This window comes from Nomascus leucogenys, chromosome X, assembly GCF_006542625.1.
Source record: "Nomascus leucogenys isolate Asia chromosome X, Asia_NLE_v1, whole genome shotgun sequence".
NCBI classification, from domain to species: Eukaryota; Metazoa; Chordata; class Mammalia; order Primates; family Hylobatidae; genus Nomascus; species Nomascus leucogenys.
This window is the reverse complement of record NC_044406.1, coordinates 35,661,105-35,681,050: the sequence shown is the minus strand read 5'-3', so window position 1 is coordinate 35,681,050 and position 19,946 is coordinate 35,661,105. Positions and strand designations below refer to the sequence as shown.

Here is a 19,946-nt window from a genome sequence, read left to right as displayed (position 1 = left end):
TCTGGAAAAGGGGACAGTTTGTCAGTTTGGGCGCTTCATTAGAGCCTGGTGAAGGAGGAAGTCTACGCTCGTCATTACACCTTTGCTAAAGTGAGAAAGGAACCACACTTTTTTCCCTCTGATGTTTAGCTGGAATAAAGTACATGATCAAGAGTTTTCTATTTTGCTAGGATGCCCTTTTCCTGGTCCTTCGGCTAGGGAGAACAGGCTTCTATTTAGACTTTTTTTTTTTTTTTTTTTTTGGTCTATACTCATTGGTGTTTTCGGTTGCCAGTTTCTCCCACACCAAATCTGGGATATGTGAGGCAACAAACAAACAAAAAAACTGAAGAAACAAGAAAACAAACAAAAAACAAAACCCAAGGAACTTACTGACATGTTCTTCCTTGGGTCCCGAGGTCCCCAACTGATCCTCCTTTTTCTCCATTTTTTAGAGTCTACTTATGTTTCTTTTATAAATCATGTCCAGGCTTTTTAGTGGTACTTAATGAAACAAATAAAAAATATGTCTACTCCATTATTCTGAAGGTTAATATCCTTTTCTATTGCTTCTCATATCTGTCTCCTTTTTCAGATTAAGTGCTGTAATGGAAGGCTATACCTGGGACAATGAGGGAAGGAAGGACTGGAGGATTATTAGTGATTGGGGGAGTGGAGAATATAGTCTCAGGAGTTCCCAGCAGGGTGCCCCAAGAAGGCTTAAATAAGAAGAGTTGGGCCTTGAGAGATAAATAGAACATTTCCGGAGGGCATAATAGAATATAGGCCAGCATGTTTGAGAATCTGCTCATAGTTCAGATACCCTGGAAATCAAAGCCCAAAGGGGTATAAACATAAGGGAGGACTCATAGGTTGTTTAGAATGAAGAGTATTATCACAATGGGCTAATATAATTCCAATCAAAATCAAACAACACAGATCTTGGCATTTATTTGTTAATGCATGCATCAAATTTTTAAGTCAAATAATACAGCAGGACTTATGATGTAAAGCAATAGCTGCCATGCCCATTTCCTCTCACTACTGGCAACCATCTTTATTTCAGATGACGTTATTATGACTATGTAAATATTGTTCACTGCAGAGACTGGAAGTGCCATAGGATTATCTTTATTTCTCCACGGGTCCAATGTTACAATTCAAAAGATAATTTTCTCAGTTTCAAGGTCAAATGGATTATCTTTTCTTATACTCCATTAATAGCTCAAAATCATGCTACATTTTAGTTTGCTTAGTATTTAGACCTTAACACTCTTGTAAAAAAAAAATATTTTTTAAACAAAGAACCTTTCCTGTAGTTTCTAGCTTCTCTGTTTTTGTTGTTGAGAGAAGCAACATATGCCCTTTTCACCATATCACTAAAATTTTCTGGCTTTGTTACTCATTCTATTGATTGATGGGAATCCAGTCAAATATCCTTTTTGGAGACATTCTTCTTGGAGCTTACTGCCTTCCTGTTCTAATTTGTAGTGATTACTTTCTAGGCCTGCTGAACAGCTGTCATCCTGGGATTTATTTACATTGCCCCACAGAGTAAATTCCACAAGTAAATTCACATACGTTGCCTTTTCTTGGTTCACACCTCATTTCACTGTACTAAAACCTTAAGTTGCTTCCTTAGAAGAAATGCTTAGGACACAAAATTTTTTAGTTCCTGCATATATAAAAATATCTTTCTTTTGCCTTTACATTTGATTGTTAATTTAGTTGGGTAGATACATCTCAGTTCAAAATCAAGGTACTGATGCATCATCTTCCAGTGTTATTGATGGAACTTCTGATGTAAATGTGATTTTTTTTTTTTTACTTCGTAGGTGGCTTTTTTCTGGAAATGTTTCAGGTTTTCTCTTTGTTTTTGGTATTCTAGAATTTTGTAAACTTGAAATGAGTCTTTTATTTCTATTGGGTCCCTTTAATTTAAAAATTAGATTTTTTTTACTCATGGATACCTTTCGTAAGTTTACTTTGTAATTTCCCCCTTCTTCTGTTCTCTCTTCAACATCCATTAGTCAAATTCTGGAATTCCTGAATTGTCTCATTTTCTCTTATTATATATTTCTGCCATTTGAATGTACTTTTAGGAGATATTCTTAATTTCATGCTTCAGGTTTTTAAAGTATAATAATAATAAAATTTAAAAAAGAAAGTCAAGAATATTTTTGAAATCCCGTTTTAATTTCTATAATCTCTTTCTCATTATTTGATTAGGTTTTCATAACATCCTTTTTATTCCATAAATATATTAATCTCTGTGAGAATATTAATTTAGAATATTTAAGTTATCTTTCTTCTCCTTTTTTCTTTATTTATTTTGATTTTTTTCTAGTATACCTTGCCTTTTTTCATATGTCTGGTGATCTTGGTCTAGGTTAATCATTCTAAGAGCATTTACTTTGCTGTTATATAGGATGCACAGACTAAAATCAACTCTTAGCTTGATTTCAGAATGAGGAGGGCTTTACTTTGGGAAGCTAACTGCCACACTAGAGGCTCTATCTCTTCCCAGGCAACATATTAAAATATAAGGAAGAGCCAGGAGTGGAGAGCAATGGCTTTGCCTTGAAGAAAGGTGGGTGACTGCAATCTGAACAGGTCCTGACAGCATTAGTGAGTGTGAGCTATGGTTAGTTATCTTGAGACAGAGAAACCACTGATCTGGCAGCCTAATATTAGAGCCCCTTTGAGTGGGCAGTCATTCAACAATTATGTACTGTGGACCAATGATATACTAGTCTGTGTTTTAATGCTAAGGTTTTGTCCTCAGGGAGCTGTCAAATGATGGAGACATATGGCAAATATGTAAACAGGTATATTTGCAAATATATCTTTGAGGTGTGACATGAAAAATAAATCAGATGAGAAGAAAGCAAATGCCAGAGATTGGGGAGGTTTGATGTGGTGGTGATGTGATACTTTACATAAAACTAATCAGATAAGAATTCTAGGTTAAGCAAACAAGTGATGAAAGCTTGTTAGTGAGAACTATACCTAACTGCTGTCATCAGACTTTACTACAAAATGAAGAAAAAAACAGGTTCTGTACCTTCCACTCTCAGAAAATGACTTTGTATATAAGGGGAATTGAACAAACCTAGAAAAACTTCTCTGACCTACCCAAGAGTGGATGAGACATAAAGCAAACTGCCTTCTTTGCCAGGAATATTGCGTCTGAAACAGTGTGTATAGTGCTCTTGAAGCCAAATCTAATCTAGTGAGCCATGCACTTCTTTAAATGATGGAAGCCGTCCTAAATAAGTACAGTGATTAATTATGTCTGTTAAACCATGATTAGTATTTGCTCAAATAGATCTTTAACAAAAAAGGAATTTTTTCTTAATTTAAAGAACATCTTGACTTTTTTGGCCAAAAATCCTCACCAATTGCTAAGAAGAAATATTAAAGTGATGTTTATGCATACCCTCATGTGGGCTCAATATAGAGATATATCCAAAATTACATATTGCCATTATTTCCAGGTCTCTAAAGTGAGTTTTTTTAATAGAGCATTTGACTGGAAAATAGGTATTCCCTAAACTTCTACTAATATTCTTATGCAAAAGTGAGTAAAAGGTCAAAAGCCAGCTACGCTTTGCTTGTAAAGAGATACATCACAGAGAACAAAATGATAAAGGCAGGAATAAAAAAGAATACTCAAAGATGTAATAGACACATTCAATCAGAAGGTAATATTTATGGAATGCAAAATAAACTTCAGGGAAAAATATTAAATCGTGCAAAAATGTTATTTCTTATTGATAAAAGATACTATTATCCACCAGGGAGCTACATCACTCATGAATTATGTACTGTGCAGCAGAGCTCTGAAATACATAAAGCAAAACTGCTAGAAATAGTTGATAAAAACAGAATAATCACTGTTAGTTTGAATGTTAGTTGGTGCAAATGATTTTGAGGGCATGTCAATCAGATGTCTAGGTCACATTATAGTAAAAACCAAGCTCCAAATGTCAGTGGCTTAGTGAAATGGAAGTGTCTTACTAATGCTACATGTACAAGATAAATCACCAGGGGACTCTGCTTCATGTCCTCATTCCATGTTTTCTTATTATGCCTGTATCTCAACAGAGTGTATTGAAGTCCACTGCTGCAACAGAAGAGCATCTTGCATTGAAATTAAATGCTTCATCTCAGAAATGACAGATGTTGTGCTCCCAAACCCATTGGCAGGAAATAGTCACATAGCCTCAGCCACTTGCAATGGGGACAAGGATGTATAATTCTTTTATGTATCTAAAAGGAGAGGAGAAACACACACCAGGGCAGATTAGCAGTCTCTACCATGAAGGATAATTTGACATTATCTACCAAAATTTAAATTACGCATGCCTACAATTCTATGAGTCTATCCTTGAGAAATACTAAACAAGTAGATAAAGATATATTTACAGGGATATCCATTGCGTTATTGATTATAACAGAAAAAAACTTGAAACAACCTAAAAGTAATCAATAAGAAATGCTTAAGTAAATTATGGTACATACATAAAAGGAATACTGTGTTGTTACTAAAAGGGAATGAAGTATGTTTAAATGTGCTAAAGTGTAAAAATATACATGGCTCATGATTAAATGATAAAAATCAATTTGCAGGACATGGTGAAGAGCATAATTCAACTTGTGCTAAACACCAACAACTTAAAGACAGAAGATCTAGAAAAATGTTTGCGAGGATACACAGCAAACCATTAATAATGGCCTACCACTGAGATTGGGAGATGAATTCTTTTTCCTTATATTTTTATTAGACAAGCCTATTTTTGCAAACCTATGTAAATAAAATAATACTTCGACTGTTCTCACTTTCTGTCACCTTATTTGCCTTATTTTTCTTCATGGCATTTGTCACTGTGTGACAATATATTATAATAGGATTATTTATTAATTGTTGTCCCCACCATTGAACTGTAAGCGTAATAAAGGAATGGTCTTTGTTTTCCTAGAATAGCACCTGATATGAAGTAAGTATTCAATGAATATTGGTTTAATGAATGAAAAATGAATGATCCTAACTGGCTCAACAGTTCATGTTATGTCTAAATATATAAATACTATATTGATTTGAAAAAGAATAATGAAGAACTAGAGAGGCAGGTATGAAGTGATACCCAAGAAATATTAATTTAAAAAAGGAAAATAATGAACAGTATGTGCAGCATGATAATATACGTGATTTTCAAATAAGATATCCCTTGAAAAAGGATTTATTCATTTATTCAACATAAATTGTTGAGCTCTTATTATGTATAAAGCAGTTTTTTAGATGCTGTGATGTGTCAGTGAACAAAACAAAGTTCCTCTTCTCATGAGCTTACATTTTATCATGACTGGGGAGAAGAGTGATATATAGAAATTCCTCAGAAAGATATTTAAGAAATAGTGACTAATGCTTGGAAATATGACTGGGCAGTTGGAAGGAATTTGGTAACTTTTCATTTCTACTATTTTATACTATTCCATTGTTTTCCAAGAACATGCATTACTTCTTTTTCCTTTAACTTTTCCTTTAAATTCCGGGTACATGTGTAGGATATGCAGGTTTGTTACCTACGTAAACATGTGTCATGGTGGTTTGTGGCACAAGTCATCCCATCACCTAGTTATTAAGCTCAGCATTCATTAGCTATTCTTCCTGATGCTCTCCCTCCCCCTACCACCAACCTGACAGGTCCCAATGTGTGTTGTTTCCCCCTCCATGTGTCCTTGTGTTCTCATCACTCAGCTACCACTTGTAAGTGAGAATATGTTTGGTTTTCTGTTTCGGAATTAGTTTGCTGAGGATAGTAGCTTCCAGCTCCATCCGCGTCCCTGCAAAGGACATGATCTTTTTCCCTTTTATGGCTGCATAGTATTCCATGCTATATATGTACCACATTTTCTTTATCCAGTCTATCCTTGATGGGCATTTAGGTTGATTCCATGCCTTTGCTATTGTGAATAGTGCTGCAATTAACATACGTGTGCATGTATCTTTATAATCGAATGCTTTACATTTCTTTGGGTATATACCCAGTAATAAGATTGTTGGGTCAAATGGTATTTCTGCCTCTAGGTCTTTGAGGAAATACCACACTGTCTTCTGCAATGGTTGAACTAATTTATGTGACAACCAACAGTGTAAAAGCGTTCCTTTTTCTCCACAACCTCACCAGCATCTGTTGTTTCATGACTTTTAATAATAGCTATTCTGACTGGTATGAGACAATATCTCATTGTGGTTTTGATTTGCATTTCTCTAATGATCAGTGATGTTGACCTTTGTTTCATATATATTTGGCTGCGTGTATATCTTCTTTTCAGAAGTATCTGTTCAAGTGTCTTTTTCAAATTAATATAGTATTTCTATATGTAGATAGATGTAACATGAACTATTGAGCCATTTAGGGTCATTCATTTATTCATTCATTTAACAAATATTCACTAAATACCTACTTCATATCAGCTGCTATTCTGGGCAACTTTGCCCACTTTTTAACGGGGTTATTTTTATCTTATAGATTTGTTTAAGTTTCTTATAGATGCTGCGTATTAGGCCTTTGTCAGATAGAAAGATTGCAAAAATGTTCTCCCCTTCTGTAGGTTGTCTGTTCACTGTGATGATAGTCCCTTTTGCTGTGCAGAAGCTCTTTAGTTTGATTAGATTCCAATTGTCAATCTTTGCTTTTGTTGCAATTGCTTTTGAAGTTTTGTCATAAAATCTTTGCCCATGCTTATGTCCTGAATGATATTGCCTAGATTTTCTTCTAGGGTTTTTATGCTTTTGGGTTTTACAATTAAGTCTTGAATTTATCTTGAGTTAATTTTTATATGGTGTAAGGAAGGAGTTCAGTTTCAATTTTCTGCATATGGCTAGCCAGCTCTCCCAGTAGCATTTATTAAATAGGGAGTCCTTTCCTTATTACTTATTTTTGTCAGATTTGTCAAAGATCAGATGTTTGTACGTGTGCAAACATCTGAGTTCTTATTCTGAGTTCTCTATTCTGTTCCGTTGGTCTATGTGTCTGTCCTTGTACCAGTACCATGCTGTATTGGTTACTGTAGCCTTGTAGTAGAGTATAGTTGGAATTCAGGTAGCATGAAGCCTCCAACTTTGTTCTTTTTGCTTAGGATCATCTTGGCTATTCAGGCTCTTCTTTGGTTCTATATGAATTTTAAAATATTTTTTTCTAATACTGTGAAGAATGTCAATAGTAGTTTAATGGAAATAGTACTGAATCTAAAAATTACTTTTGTCAGTATGGCCATTTTTATATTGACTCTTCCTATCCATGAGCATGGGATGTTTCTCCATTTGTTTGTGTTCTGATTTATTTGAGCAGGAGTTTGTAGTTCTCCTTGAGGAGGTCTTTCACTTCCTTTACTAGCTGCATTCCTTGGTATTTTATTCTTTTTGTAGCAACTGTGAATGGAAATTCATTCATAATTTGGCACATTCATAATTTGGCTGTGAGTTTGTCATATATGGCTCTAAATATTTTGAGATATGTTCCTTCAATACCTAGTTTATTGAGGGTGTTTAACATGAAGGGATGTTGAATTTTATTGAAGGCCTTCTTTGCATCTATTGAGATAGATGCAAACAGCTTGCCTGCTGTTTGTGTATAGGAATGCTAGCGATTTTTGAACATTGATTTCACATCCTGAGACTTTGCTGAAATTGCTTAACAGCTTAAGAAGCTTTTCAGCTGACACAGTGGGATTTTCTAATTAAAGGATCATGTCATCTGCAAACAAAGATAATTTGACTTCTCTTTTCCTATTTGATTACCCTTTATTTCTTTCTCTTGCCTGATTGCCCTGGCCAGAACGTGCAATACTATGTTGAATAAGAGTGGTGAGAGAGGGCATCCTGTCTTGTGCCAGTTTTCGAGGTGAATGCTTCCAGCTTTTGCCCATTTAGTATGATACTGGCTGTGAGTTTGTCATATATGGCTCTTAATATTTTGAGATATGTTCCTTCAATACCTAGTTTATTGAGGGTGTTTAACATGAAGGGATATTGAATTTTATTGAAGGCCTTTTTGCATCTATTGAGATAATCATATTTTTTTTGTCTTTAGTTCTGTTTATGGGATGAATCACATTTACTGATTTGCATATGTTGAATCAATCTTGCATCCTGTGGATGAAGCCAAATTGATTATGGTGGATAAGCTCTTTGGTGTACTGCTGGATTTGGTTTGCCAGTATTTTATTGAAGATTTTTTCATTGGTGTTCATCAAGGATATTGGCCTGAAGTGTTTTTTTTTTCTCTCTCTCTCTCTCTGCCAGGTCTTTTTATCAGGATGATGCTGGCCTCATAGGGAGGAGTCCTTCCTTTTCAATTTTTTGGAATAGTTTAAGTAGAAATGGTACCAGCTCTTCTTTGTGCCTCTGGTAGAACTCACCTGTTAATCCATCTTGTTCTGGACTTTGATAGATAGGCTATTTATCACTGCCTCAATTTCAGAACTCATTATTGGTCTATTAAGGGATTCAATTTCTTTCTGGTTCAGTCTTGGGAGGGTGTATATATCCAGGAATTTATCCATTTCTGCTAGATTTTCTAGTTTATGTGCATAAACTTGTTTATAGTATTCTGATGGTTGTTTTAATTTCTGTGGGATTAATGGTGATATCCCCCTTATCATTTCTGATTGTGTTTATTTGATTATTTTCTGTTTTATTCTCTACTAGCCTAGCTAGTTGTCTATCTATTTTATTATTTCTTTAAAAAAACAGCTCCTGGATTTGTTGACTTTTTTGAAGGGATTTTTTGTGTATCTCTTTCAGTTCAGCTCTTATCTTTGTTATTTCTTGTCTTCTGTCTGCTTTGGGTTTGTTTTCTCTTAGTTCTCTAGTTCTTTTAGTTGAGATCTTAGGGTGTTAGCTTGAGATCTTTTTAGCTTTTGATGTGGACATTTAGTTCTATAAATTTCCCTCATCACTTCTTTAGCTGTGTCTCACACATTTTGATACTTTGTCTCTTTGTTCTCATTAGTTTCACAGAGTTTCTTGATTTCTGCCTTGATTTTGTTATTCACCCAAGAGTCATTCAGGAGAAGCTTGTTCTATTTCCATGTAGTTGTGTGGTTTTGAGTGAATTTCTTAATCTTGAGTTATAATTTGATTGCACTGTGGTTTGAGAGACTGTTTGTTATTATTTCAGTACTTTTGCATTGCTGATGGATACTTTATTTCTGATTATATGGTAAGTTTTAGAGTAAGTACCATGTGGCAATGAGAAGAATGTATATTCTGTTGAACTTCGGTGAAGAGTTCTGTAAATATCTATCACATTGACTTGATCAAAAGCTGAGTTGTGGTCCTGATATCTTCGTTAATTTTGTCTTGATGATTTGTCTAATATTGTCAGTGGGGGCTGGGTGCAGTGGCTCATGCATGTAATCCCAGTAGTTTGGGAGGCCAAGGCAGGTGTATCACCTGAGGACAGGAGTTCGAGACCAGCCTGGCTAACATAGCGAAACCCCATATCTACTAAAAATACAAAATTAGCCAGGTGTGGTGGCATGCATCTGTAATCCCAGCTACTCTGGAGGCTGAGGCAGGAGAGTCAATTGAACCTGGGAGGCAGAGGTTGCAGTGTACCAAGACCATGCCACTGCACTCCAGCCTGGGCAACAAAGTGAGGCTCCATCTCAAAAAATAAATAAAATAATAATAATAATAATAATAATATAATATTGTCAATGGCGTGTTAAAATCTCCCAATATTATTGTGTGGGAGTCTCAGTCTCTTTATAGGTCTCTAAGAACTTGTTTTATGAATCTAGGTGCTCCTGTATTGGGTGAATATATATTTTGTATGGTTAGCTCTTCTTGTTGAATTGAACCCTTTACCAATATGTGATGTCCTTCTTTGTCTTTTTTGATCTTTGTTGCTTTAAAGTCTGTTTTGTCAGAAACTAGGATTGCAACCCCTGCTTTCTTCTATTTTGCCTTTCTTGCTAAATTTTCCTCCATCCCTTTATTTTGAGCCTATGTGTGGCTTTGGACATGCGATGTGTCTCTTGAAGACAGCATACCAGTGGGTCTTGGCTCTTTATTCAGCTTGCCTATTCTGTGTCTTTTCATTGGGGCATTTAGCCCATTTACACTTAAGGCTAGTATTGTTATGTGTGAATTTTATCCTGTCATCATGACGTTACCTTGTTATTTTGCAGATTTATTTATGTGGTTGCTTCATAGTGTCACTTCTCTGTGTATTTCAGTGTGTTTTTGTAGTGGCTGGCAATAGATTTTCCTTTCCATATTTAGTGCTTCCTTCAGAACCTTTTTCAAGGCCGGTCTGGTGGTAATAAACTCTCTCAGCATTTGCTTGTCTGAAACGGAACTTATTTCTCCTTTGCTTATGAGCTTAGTTTGGCTGGATATGAAATTCTTTGAGTTGGAAATTATTTTCTTTAAGAATGTTGAATATTGACCCCCAATCTTTTCTGGCTTGTACGGTTTCTGCTGAGATGTCCACTATTAGTCTGATGGGTCTCCCTTTGTTGGTGACCTGGCCTTTCTCTCTGGCTGCCCTTAACACATTTTCTTTCATTTTGAACTTGGAGAATCTGGTAATTATATGTCTTGAGGTTGATGGAGTATCTTGCTGGGGTTCTCTGCATTTCCTGAATTTGAATGTTGGCCTGTCTTGCTTGGTTGGGGAAGTGCTCCTGTATGATATCCTGAAGTACATTTTCCAACTTGATTCCTTTCTATCTCTTTCAGGTACCCAATCAGTAGTAGCTCTCTTTACATAATTTCACATTTCTCAGAGGTTTTGTTTATTTCTTTTCATTCTTTTTCTTCTATTCTTGTCTGCCGTCTTATTTCAGAAAGATAGCCTTTGAGCTCTGAAATTCTTTCCTCTGCTTGGTTTATTTCACTATTGATACTTGTGATTGCATTGTAAAGTTCTTTTATTGTGTTTTTCAGCTCTATCAGGTTGGTTATGTTTCTCTCAAAACTAGCTATTCTGGCTATCAGCTCCTCTGTTGTTTTATCATGATTCTTAGCTTCTTTGCATTGGATTACAACATACTTCTTTATCTCAGTGAAGTTTGTTATTACCTACTTTCTGGAGCCTATTTTTCTGCCAATTCAGCCATCTCAGCCTCAGCCCAGTTCTGTGCCCTTGATGGGGAGGTGTTGCAGTCATTTGGAGGAGAAGAGGAACTCTGGCTTTTTGAGTTTTCAGTGTTTTTGTATTGATTCTTTCTCATCTTTGTGGGCTTATCTGCCTTTGATCTGTGAGGTTGCTGACCTTTGAATGAGGTTTTGGTGAGGTCTTTTTGTTGATGCTGTTGTTTTCTGTTTGTTTGTTTTTCCATTAACAGTCAGACCACCCTACCATAGGGCTGCTGCAGTTTGCTGAGGTTCTGCTCTAGACTCTAGTTGCCTCGGTTTTTTATGTACCTGAAGGTTTCACCAGTGAGGGCTGAGAAACAGCAAAGATGGCAACCACCTCCTTCCTCTGGAACCTTCATCCCAGGTGAATACTGACCTGTTGCTCCTGAATGTACCTGTAGGAGGTGGCTGGAAACCCCTGTTAGGAGGTCTCACCCAATCAGGAGAAATGGGATCAGGGACCCACTTAAAAAAGCAGTCTGGCTGCTTTTTGGTAGAGCAAGTGTGTTGCGTTCAAAGTGACCCTTCCTTGACTGAACCATTTGTGGTCTCCAAAGCCAGCAGCCTGGAACATCTGATTCTACTGAACTGCAGAGATAACAGCTGCTCCTCCGTCCAGAAGCTCCATCTCAGGGAGAGATCAGGGCTCTATCCATAGAACCCTGGCTGGAGTGGCTGAAGCCCCTGCAGTGACTAGAAATGGATTGGTGTTCCACTTAAAGAAGCAGTCTGGCCACAGTCTGGCAAGATGGATCATGCTGTACTGTATTATAGTTGACACTTTCTTTTCTGGATTGTTTGTATTCTCCAAAGCTGGAAGGCTGAAATTGCTGAGTCTAACAAACTACAGAGATGGTGGTCACTCCTCCCCCGGGAACTCAGACCCATTTCAGGCAGATTCCTGCCTGTTGCTAGAATTCCAAGCCAGTAGGTCTAACTTGTGAGGTGCCACGGAAGTGGAGCCCACAGAATGATGCTGCTTGGCTCACTGGATTCAGCCCTCTTTCCAGGGATATGTACAAACATATTTCCTGCCTTGCTGGGATTCCAGGGCTGGAGTATAGAGAACACCCAAGTCTGTGTGTATGCCTGAGCAGCTGCTCTACTGAGACTCCACACAACCCTGTGTATCAGACCCAAGGCCCTGGTGGCATCGTCTCATGAGGGGATCTCCCGATCCATGGGTTGCAAAGACCCATGAGAGAAGCATGGTTTCTCAGGTGGGGTTACATAGTCACCAATTTCCTTGGCTGGCAATGGGAGTTGCTTTGGCTTCATGCCACTCCAGGGTGGGCTGTCACTCCCACCACCCTCACTATTCTTTGTTCTCCATGGGTGGAATTCTTTGCCTGGTCAGTCTCAATGTAAGAACCTGGATATTTCAGCAGAAGGTTCTGGATTCACTTGCCCATTTTCATTCCTCTCCGTAAGTGCCATGGACTGCAGCTGCTTCTAATCGGCCCTTTTGGACCTGAATCCATGCATTATTTTTAAAGTAATCTTTAAAGTATGTTAGAAAGCCAGTGGAAATTTAATAAAATAATTATGAGTAATAATAATGACAGAAATGAAAGCAGATAGCATAAGTCTGTAGGGGATTAGGTCAGAACTTTTTTTCTAGTGGGAGGGTTCAGGGGAGTGGGAGTGGAGTGAAAATGAGGGATTTAGATATAGGACATCTATGAAAGGTTAAGGAGTCAAAGCTTTTAGGGAAGGCAGCGCTGAAGTAGTTGCCGTGAAATTCACATCTGGCAGGAAGCCAGACAAGTATATTAAGGCAGCAGATAATGACACAGAATGATCGAATCAGGCCAGTGTTTCTGTAGCCAGATGTGTGAGATCCTCAGGAAGGGAATGGTTGTTCTTTGATTTCTGGAAGACTGTGACTTCAGTCTCACTCTTCCTGTTCTGAGCTGGGGTACGTGTTGTTGGCACACTGCTTGTCCATCACAAATTTCTGAGTAAAAATAAAAGAGAAAGCAATGTGTAGAGGAAAAGAGAAGCAATAGCACAAGTGATATGAAACCCTGGAACTTGGAGAAAAAGGAAGATAAAAGAAAGAAAAAGAATGCTGAACATGTGAAAGATAAAGCAAACACCTTGAGTAATTAAGCCAAACCCATGCATAATTGTGGCTAAAACCTGGATCCTTCCCTAGAGTGTACCTTTGTCATCTAGGAAGTATTGGAGTCATGTTTCTCTTAGAAGGATAAACTGTTTTCCATGAAACTAATTTATGTGCAGTGACATAAGTGATTTCTTTGTATACTGGGTTACCTCCTAGGCAGCATTATTTACTAAGTCTCTTGTTTCTTGGACATGATTTACATAGAGAGAATTCCCACAAGAGCAAAATAAAATTTTTCTTATCCTACCCCCTTAGCTATTTTATTTTGTAGGCACAGAGAAAAATTTTGCATATTCACTCACTTAACATATCTATGAAAATATCTTAAGATGTTATTTAATGTGTGGCTCTCTGAAAGTAATATAATAGAAAAATTGAGAATTACTAAACCACACTCTGACATGAGAACTATATGAAGCTTACTGTAACGTTAGCTTAAGCATGCTTACACACAAAAATAAGATTTTTGCATAAAATTCTCCTCATCTGAAATGGATAGATCAGATTTACCTCAGTTTTCTTGTTATATATGTATTATTCTTTATATATATATACTTTAAGTTATAGGGTACATGTGCACAACGTGCAGGTTTGATACATAGGTATACATGTGCCATGTTGGTTTGCTGCACCCATCAACTCATCATTTACATTAGGTATTTCTCCTAATGCTATCCCTCCCCCAGGCCCCCACCCCATGACAAGCACAGGTGTGTGATGTTCCCTGCCCTGTGTACAAGTGATCTCATTATTCACTTCCCACCTATGAGTGAAAACATGCAGTGTTTCGTTCTCTGTCCTTGTGATAGTTTGCTTAGAATGATGATTCTCAGCTTAATCCATGTCCCTGCAAAAAATATGAACTCATCCTTTTTATGGCTACATAGAATTCCATTGTGTATATATGTCACATTTTCTTAATCCAGTCTATCATTGATGGACATTTGGGTTGGTTTCAAGTCTTTGCTACTGTGAATAGTGCCACAATAAACATACGTGTGCATGTGTCTTTTTAGTAGAATGATTTATAATCCTTTGGGTATATACCCAATAATGGGATTGATGGGTCTAATGGTATTTCTAGTTCTAGATCCTTGAGGAATCACCACACTGTCTTCCACAATGGTTGAACTAATTTACTCTCCCAGCAACAGTGTAAAAGCATTCCTATTTCTCCACATCCTCTCCAGCATCTCTTGTTTCCTGATTTTTTAATGATTGCCATTCTAACTGGCGTGAGGTGGTATCTCATTGTGGTTTTCATTTGCATTTCTCTGATGACCAGTGATGATGAGCATTTTTTCATGTGTCTGTTGGCTGCATAAATGTCTTCTTTTGAGAAGTGTCTGTTCATATCCTTTGCCCACTTTTTGATGAGGTTGTTTGTTTTTTTTCTTGTAAATTTGTTAAAGTTCTTTGTAGATTCTACATATTAGCCCTTTGTCAGATGGGTAGATTGCAAAAATTTTCTCACATTCTGTAGGTTGCCTGTTCACTCTGATGGTAGTTTCTTTAGCCGTGCACAGGCTCTTTAATTAGATCTCATTTGTCTATTTTGGCTTTTGTTGCCATTGCCCATGTGTATGTCCTGAAAGGTATTGCCTAGGTTTTCTTCTAGGGTTTTTATGGTTTTAGGTCTAACATGTAAGTCTTTAATCCATCTTGAATTAATTTTTCTATAAGGTGTAAGGAAGGGATCCAGTTTCAGTTTTCTACATATGGCTAGCCAGTTTTCCTGGCATCATTTATGAAATAGGGAATCCTTTCCCTATATCTTATTTTTGCCAGGTTTGTCAAAGATCAGATGGTTGTAGATGTGTGGTGCTATTTCTGAGGCCTCTGTTCTGTTCCATTGGTCTATATCTATTTGGGTAGCAGTATCATGCTGTTTTGGTGACTGTAGACTTGTAGTATAGTTTCAAGTAAGGTAGTGTGATGCCATGGCTATGCAGGCTCTTTTTTGATTCCATATGAACTTTAAAGTAGTTTTTTCCAATTCTGTGAAGAAAGTCATTGGTAGCTTGATGGGGATGGCACTGAATCTATAAATTACCTTGGGCAGTGTGGCCATTTTCACAATACTGATCTTCCTTTCCATGAGCATGGAATGTTCTTCCATTTGTTTGTGTCCTCTTTTATTTCATTGAGCAGTAGTTTGTAGTTCTCCTTGAAGAGGTACTTCTCATCCCTTGTAAGTTGAATTCCTAGGTATTTTATTCTCTTTGAAGCAATTGCGAATGGGAGTTCATTCATGATTTGGCTCTCTGTTTGTCTGTTATTGGTGTATAAGAATGCTTGTGATTTTTGTACATTGATTTTGTATCCTGGGACTTTGCTGAAGTTGCCTATCAGCTTAAGGAGATTTTGGGCTGAGATGATGGGGTTTTCTAGATATACAATCATGTCATCTGCAAACTGGGACAATTTGACTTCCTCTTTTCCTAATTGAATACCCTTTCTTTCTCTTGCCTGATTGCCCTGGCCAGAACTTCTAATAGTATGTTGATTAGGAGTGGTGAGAGAGGGCATCCCTGTCTTGTGTCAGTTTTCAAAGGCAATGCTTCCTGTTTTTGCCCATTCAGTATGATATCGGCTGGCTGTGGGTTTGGCCTAAATAGGTCTTATTATTTTGAGGTATGTTCCATAAATATCTAGTTTATTAAGAGTTTTTAACATGAAGTGCTGTTGAATTTTGTCGAAGGCCTTTCCTGCATCTATTGAGATAATCATGTGGTTTTTATCATTCGTTCTGTTTATGTGATGGATTACATTTATTGATTTGCATATGTTGAACCAGCCTTGCATCCCAGGGATGAAGCTGACAAGCTCGTGGTGCATAAGCTTTTTGATGTGCTGCTGGATTCATTTTGCCAGTATTTTATTGAGGATTTTCCAATCAATGTTCATCAGGGATATTGGTCTAAAATTCTTTTTTAAATTTTTTATTATTGTACTTTAAGTTTTAGGGTACATGTGCACAATGTGCAGGTTTGTTACATATGTATCCATGTGCCATGCTGGTGTGCTGCACCCATTAACTCATCATTTAGCATTAGGTGTATCTCCTAATGCTATCCCTCCCCCCTCCTCCAACCCCACAACATCCCCGGAGTGTGATGTTCCCCTTCCTGTGTCCATGTGTCCTCGTTGTTCAATTCCCACCTATGAGTGAGAACATGTGGTGTTTGGTTTCTTGTCCTTGCGATAGTTTACTGAGAATGATGATTTCCTGTTTCATCCATGTCCCTACAAAGGACAGGAACTCATCATTTTTTATGGCTGCATAGTATTCCATGCTGTATATGTGCCACATTTTCTTAATCCAGTCTATCGTTGTTGGACATTTGGGTTGGTTCCAAGTCTTCGCTATTGTGAATAGTGCCACAATAAACATACCTGTGCATGTGTTTTTTTATTGTGTCCCTGACAGGCTTAGGTATCAGGATTATGTTGGCCTTATAAAATGATTTAGGGAGGATGCCCTCTTTTTCTATTGATTGGAATAGTTTCAGAAGGAATGGTACCAGCTCCTCCTTGTACTTCTGGTAGAATTTGGCTGTGAATCCATCTGGTCCTGGACTTTTTTTGGTTGATAGGCTATTAATTATTGCCTCAATTTCAGAGACTGTTATTGATCAATTCAGGGATTCAACTTCTTCCTGGTTCAGTCTCTGGAGGATGTATCTGTCCAGGAATTTATCCATTTCTTCTAGATTTTCTAGTTTATTTGCATAGAGGTGTTTATAGTATTCTCTGTTGGTAGTTTGTATGTCTGTGGGATTGGTGGTGATACCCCCATTATCATTTTTATTGTGTTTATTTGATTCTTCTCTCTTTTCTTCTTTATTAGTCTTGTTAGTGGTCTATCAATTTTATTAGTCTTTTCCAAAAACCAGCTCCTGGATTCATTAATTTTTTGAAAAGTTTTTTGTGTTTCTATGTCCTTCAGTTCTGTTCTGATCTTAGTTATTTCTTGCCTTTTGCTAGCTTTTGAATTTGTTTGCTCTTGCTTCTCTAGTCCTTTTAATTGTGATGTTAGGGTGTTGATTTTAGATCTTTCCTGCTTTCTTTTGTGAGCATTTCATGCTATAAATTTCCCTCTACACACTGCTTTGAATGTGTCCCAGAGATTCTGGTACGTTTTGTCTTTGTTCTCATTGGTTTCAAAGAACATCTTTATTTCTGCCTTCATTTCATTATTTACCCAGGAGTCCTTCAGGAGCAAGTTGTTCAGTTTCCATGTAGTTGTGTGGTTTTGACTGAGTTTCTTAGTTCTGAGTTCTAATTTGATTGCACTGTGGTGTGAGTGACAGTTTGTTGTGATTTCTCTTCTTTTACATTTGCCGAGAGTGCCTTACTTCCAATTATTTGGCCAATTTTAGAATAAGTGCAATGTGGTGCTGAAAATGTATATTCTTTTGATTTGGGGTGGAGAGTTCTATAGATGTCTATTAGGTCTGCGTGTTGCAGAGCTGAGTTCAGGCATGGATATCCTTGTTAAACTTCTGTCTCATTGATCTGTCTAATATTGACAGTGGGGTGTTAAAGTCTCCCATTATTATTGTGTGGGAGTCTAAGTCTCTTTGTAGGTCTCTAAGGACTTGCTTTATGAATCTGGGTGCTCCTGTATTGGGTGCACATATATTTAAGCTAGTTAGCTCTTCTTGTTCAATTGATCCCTTTACCATTATGTAATGGCCTTCGTTGTCTCTTTCGATCTTTGTTGGCTTAAAGTCTTTTTTTATCAGAGACTAGAATTGCAACCCCTGCTTTTTTTTGCTTTCCATTTGTTTGGTAGATCTTCCCGCATCCCTTTATTTTGAGACCATGTGTGTCTCTGCATGTGAGATGGGTCTCCTGAATACAGCACACTGATGGGTTTTGATTCTTTATCCAATTTGCCAGTCTGTGTCTTTTAATTGGGGCATTTAGCCCTTTTACATTTAAGGTTGTGTGTGAATTTGATCCTGTCATTATTATATTTGCTCATTATTTTGACCCTTAATTGATGCAGTTTCTTCATAGCACCGATGTTCTTCACAATTTGACATGTTTTTGCAGTGGCTGGTACTGGTTGTTTCTTTCCATGTTTAGTGATTCCTTCAGGAGCTCTTGTTAGGCAGGCCTGGTGGTGACAAAATCTCTCAGCATTTGCTTGTCTGTAAAGGAGTTTATCTGTCCTTCACTTATGAAGCTTAGTTTGGCTGGATATAAAATCCAGGATTGAAAATTATTTTCTTTAAAAATGTTGAATATTGGTCCGCACTCTCTTCTGGCTTGTAGGGTTTCTGCCAAGTGCTGCTGTTATTCTGATGGGTTTCCCTTTGTGTCTTTGTGGGTAACTCGACCTTTCTGTCTGGATGCCCTTAACACTTTTTCCTTCATTTCAACCTTGGTGAACTTGATGATTATGTGTCTTGGGTTTGTTCTCCTCGAGGAGTATCTTTGTGGTGTTCTGTGTATTTTCTGAATTTGAATGTTGGCCTGCCTTGTTAGGTTGGGGAAGTTCTCCTGGATAATATCCTGAAGAGTGTTTTCCAACTTGATTCCATTCTCCCCATCACTTTCAGGTGCACCAATAAAACTTATATTTGGTGTTTTCACATAGTCCCATATTTTCTAGGAGGCTTTGTTTGTTTCTTTTTACTCTTTTTTCTCTAACCTTGTCATCTCACTTTATTTCATTAATTTGACCTTCAATCACTGATTGAAAATCATGCCACGGTTTTCCACTCCATCAGGTCATTTATGGTCTTATCTACCCTGTTTTTTCTATTTAGCCATTCATCTCATCTTTTTTCAACATTTTCAGCTTCCTTGTGATGGGTTCAAACATGCTCCTTTAGCTCATAGAAGTTTGTTATTACTGACCTTCTGAAGCCTACTTCTGTCAACTTGTCAAAGTCATTCTCCATCCACCTTTGTTCCATTGCTGGTGAGGAGTTGCAATCCTTTGGAGGAGAAGAGGTGCTATGATTTTTAGAATTTTCAGCTTTTCTGCTCTAGTTTCTCCTCATCTTTGTGGTTTTATCTACCTTTGTTCTTTGATGTTGGTCACCTAAAGATGGGGTTTCGTTATAGATGAACTTTTTGTTGATGTTGAAGCTATTCCTTTGTGTTTGTTAGTTTTCTTTCTGTCAGGTCCCTCAGCTGCAAGTGTGTTGGAGTTTGCTGGAGTTCCACTCCAGACCCTGTTTGCCTAGGTATCACTAGCGGAGGCTGCAGAACAGCAAATATTGCAGAACAGCAAATATTGCTGCCTGATCCTTCCTCTGGAAGCTTCTTCCCAGAAGGGCACCTGCCTATATGAGGTGTCGGTCAGCCCCTACTGGGACGTGTCTCTCAGTTAGGTTACACTGGGGTCAGGGACCCACTTGTGGAGGCAGTCTGTCCATTCTTAGAACTCAAATGCCATGTGGGAGAACCACTGCTCTCTTCAGAGCTGTCAGACAGGGATGTTTATGCCTGCAGAAGTTGTCTGCTGCCTTTTGTTCAGCTATGCCCTGCCCACAGAGCTGGAGTCTAAAGGCAGTAGGCCTTGTTGAGCTGTGGTGGGCTCCACCCAGTTCAAGCTTCCCAGCTGCTTTGTTTACTTACTCAAGCCTCAGCAATGGCGGATGCTCCACCCCCAGCCAGGCTGCCACCTCGCAGATCGATCTCAGACTGCTGTGCTAGCAGTGAGCA

At 37.7% G+C, this 19,946-nt stretch overlaps 1 long non-coding RNA gene across 1 annotated transcript; it reads right to left on the bottom strand.

The window, feature by feature from the left end:
- Window positions 1–5,568: 5,568 nt before the first annotated feature.
- Window positions 5,569–19,698, bottom strand: LOC115833340. Its single transcript, XR_004028789.1, has 3 exons — window positions 19,688–19,698; window positions 18,529–18,531; window positions 5,569–5,668 (listed from the first exon to the last, which is right to left on the bottom strand). It is a non-coding gene; the product is annotated as an uncharacterized LOC115833340 (long non-coding RNA).
- Between the last annotated feature and the right edge of the window lie 248 nt (window positions 19,699–19,946).